The sequence below is a fragment of the Mytilus californianus genome, unplaced genomic scaffold (genome assembly GCF_021869535.1).
Source record: "Mytilus californianus isolate M0D057914Y unplaced genomic scaffold, xbMytCali1.0.p SCAF_9, whole genome shotgun sequence".
In the NCBI taxonomy this organism is placed as follows: Eukaryota; Metazoa; Mollusca; class Bivalvia; order Mytilida; family Mytilidae; genus Mytilus; species Mytilus californianus.
In genome coordinates, this window is record NW_026262745.1 from 35,073,786 (window position 1) to 35,077,499 (window position 3,714).

The 3,714-nt window shown below is 35.4% G+C and overlaps 1 long non-coding RNA gene across 1 annotated transcript; it reads left to right on the forward strand.

The window, feature by feature from the left end:
• Positions 1–1,626: 1,626 nt before the first annotated feature.
• Positions 1,627–3,402, forward strand: LOC127715696 (uncharacterized). Its single transcript, XR_007988551.1, has 2 exons — positions 1,627–1,976; positions 2,138–3,402. It is a non-coding gene; the product is annotated as an uncharacterized LOC127715696 (long non-coding RNA).
• Positions 3,403–3,714: the final 312 nt, after the last annotated feature.

Sequence of the window (3,714 nt, forward strand, 5' to 3'; positions counted from 1 at the left end):
ATTCAAACTCAAAAGTTGAAAATAAACTGACAACGCCATGGCAAAAAAAAGACCAAAAGACAAACAACAGCACACAAAACACAACATAGAAGACTAAAGACTGAGCAACAAGAACCCCACCAAAAACCGGGGTGATTAAGCAGTTAGTCACCTTGCTTTACTATATATAATCTAAATATAAAAAACTGCAAAACGACTCTTTTTTATTAGAAAACCGGTATGGTTTGAACATGTTGAATCAATTGTAATCAGTAAGCAAATCTGTTTGGATCCAATCTCATTTTTCTAAATTGCTATGTTTCGCATTTTTTAGCTCAGCAAAATATAATGAATGAAACGTATAGCTCGTATGTTCTTGTTTTATTATTTCCACTTTGCTAATAGTATTATCTGGGTTTTTTGGGGGGTTTTTTGGGGGGCGGGGGACAAAATATTTCATTTTCAATGCTTACTTTATTTAGTTTTTCTATGGTTTCTATAGAGGATTTTTAGGGGAACAATGTTGTCACATGATTTTTTTATGTCACTATTATTCAAATAACTCAAAGCATGATTATAAACATATATAACTAATCAAAAGAAATCAGTGCTCTTTTGTTTTTTTGTTTTTTTTTATAGGTAGCCAGTTACATATACCACACATCTTTTATTCAAAATCAAAACTGAACTTGACAAGGGAATGTATATACGATGTACATACTATTTTTTTTTAAAGAAAATCGGTACAAAAAAAACCCCTTAATTATCATTATTGCATACTCACTAGACAAGGCCGCCGTGTTCACATTGAGCTAAACTCGGTATGGTGTAAGTGTACTCAACACTGGACTATTTAACTTTTAGTGGGAGGGGAGATTTTTTGCTGATTGAATATTCATTTTTCACTTGTTGATTGTAGGGCTTAATTAATTAGGGCGAAAAATCATTTTCACTTTTTGAACATGACTTCTTCTTGTCCTGCTTTTTGTAGGACAAATAATTCCTTTTCATCGTGTCTTGAACACGGTTATTTTTTACAGTAAGTACCAGTCAAGAATATTCATTTCCAAAATCACCACAAGGATAACTGGGGAAAAGAAATATGGTCGCTTAGGTCTTCTTCCGATCGACAGTAAAACCTTTACAAAAGTGGGGCCCCCGTTTAGCTGTGCGGGATGTACAAATACGCAGCCACATGCTATCAGAATGGGGATGTTAAATTCGCCGCCTTGTGTAGAGAGAGTGCCACGCTCTATGCACGTTAAGAACCCTTGCAACAACTCTTTGAGGGGTCCGTATGTGGCCTGTTGCCAGGCAAAATCGTTGTCCAATATACTCTCATTATCCAATGGCTGTCCAAATTTTCCAGATCTTCATTCCGGACGGCATCTATTACAGGACCTCTCTATTGTATAAATTGTGAATTTGTTCTCGTCCTGAACATGCATGAAATGTTTGCCACAGGACGTTAAGCAACCAACAATCAATCAATATATCAATCATTTTCGAAATCCTTTTCTCGCTAATTGTTACGCTGCTTTAGCAATGCGTTATCGTGTCATCTTTAGATCTCTTTAAGTTCTCCAAATCAATAGAACTATTTTTTAAGGTACCGACCATTCATCTTCGTGGGACAAACCACTTTTTTTATTATACGACCGCAAAAAAATTTTTGTGGTCGTATATTGGTATGACGTTGGCGTCGTCGTCGTCGTCGTCGTCGTCGTCGTCCGGCGTCGTCGTCGTCGTCGTCCAGCGTCGTCGTCCGAATACACATTAGTTTTCGCACTCTAACTTTAGTTTAAGTGAATGAATCTCAATGAAATTTTACCATAAGGTTCAATACCACAAAAGGAAGGTGGGGATTGATTTTGGGGGTTATGGTACCCACAGTTAAGGAATTAGGGGCCAAAAAGGGGCCAAAAATAAGCATTTTTGTAACTTCCAGACATAACTTGTGTGTAAGTGTATGGATCTCTCTGACATTGTACCACAAGGTTCCATATCACAAAGGGAATGCTGGGATTGATATTGGGGGTAATTGCCTCCAAATTTTAGGAATAAGGGGCCAAAAAGGGGCAAAAAACAAGCATTTTTCTAGTTTCATGACAATAACTTGTGTGTAAGTGTATGGATCTCTCTGACATTGTATCACAAGGTTCCATATCACAAAGGGAATGCTGGGATTGATTTTGGGGGTAATTGCCTCCATATTTTAGGAATTAGGGGCCAAAAAGGGGCGAAAAACAAGCATTTTTCTAGTTTCATGACAATAACTTGTGTGTAAGTGTATGGATCTTTATGAAATTGTACTACAAGGTTCCATATCACAAAGGGAAAGCTGGAATTGAGTTTGGGGGTAATTGCCCAAAAAGTTTAGGAATAAGGGGCCAAAAAGGGGCCAAAAATAAGCATTTTTCTAGTTTCCAGACAATAACTTGTGTTCAAATGTATGGATCTCTCTGAAATTGTACTGCAAGGTACCATACCTCAAAGGGAAGGCTGGGATTGATTTTTGGGGGTAATTCCCTCAAAATTTTAGTAATTAGGGGCCATAAAAGGGAACAAAAAAACAAGCATTTTTCTAGTTTCAGGACAATAACTGTAAGTGTATGGATCTTTATGAAATTGTACTGCATGGTTCCATATCACAAAGGGAAAGCTGGGTTTGAGTTTGGGGGTAATTGCTCTAAACGTTTAGGAATTTGGGGCCAAAAAGGGGCCAAAAAACAAGCATTTTTCTAGTTTCAAGACAATAACTTGTGTTCAAGTGTATGGATCTCTCTGAAATTGTACTGCAAGGTACCATACCACAAAGGGAAAGCTGGGATTGAGTTTGGGCCAATGGGGTGATGAATCATAAGGGGGTTCAAAAAAAATTTGGGGGATTTTTTTTTCTTTTTTTCATACATGTAAACCTCCCGACGGGAGTACAATAATCCCGTTTTCAGGGGTCTCCTCCCGACCTCGCGTTGAAGAGAAAAAAATCCTGTGTATGAAATCTGCCCAACATATCATCTCAGACATCTGGTGTAACTGACATCACCTGAAGTTATATTTTACCTGTAAATCAATTAACATGCATAATTATATGGCTTCACTTGTCAGCTTGGGTGTCAAACATACTGGTAATCAACGATTTTTACCTCAGGCTAACTGCCGTTGTGTAATAAAAACTTTGTGTATTTATTGGGTTACTTCCCCTGATTTATCCTGTTTTAAGTTACTTTCCTTTAAATAATGTAAATTTTTAAAAGAATATAAATAAAATATAAATTGAACAAATAATCATAAAAGGATGGTAATTAAATGATTTTAAATGTCTTAGGACAAATCAAAAAATAATAATTTGAAAATTATTTGAGGGTTCTATACTTTCTTTCAAGGCTTAAATTGAATTCATATAATAACTATGACCCATGTTCTAAATTTAAATGAGTTTCTGATTATTCAAATAAAATTTAACTGCAAATGCAGATAGGTAAACAAATGATCTGATTGCAATGTTTGTCCTATAGAATAATGATATAAAAGATATGAATTGAAAAATTTAAAGAACATACTAAGAAAAAAGAATCTTAGATTGAACATGTAGAATATTAAGATAAAGAAACTTTATAAGTACAAGGGTACTAAAAACATAATACATAATACATTCGGATTGAGAGTTGAAGAAAACACACTTTAAAAGACAATTTTTACAGCACACGGTTACATTTACGACAAACTTTATGT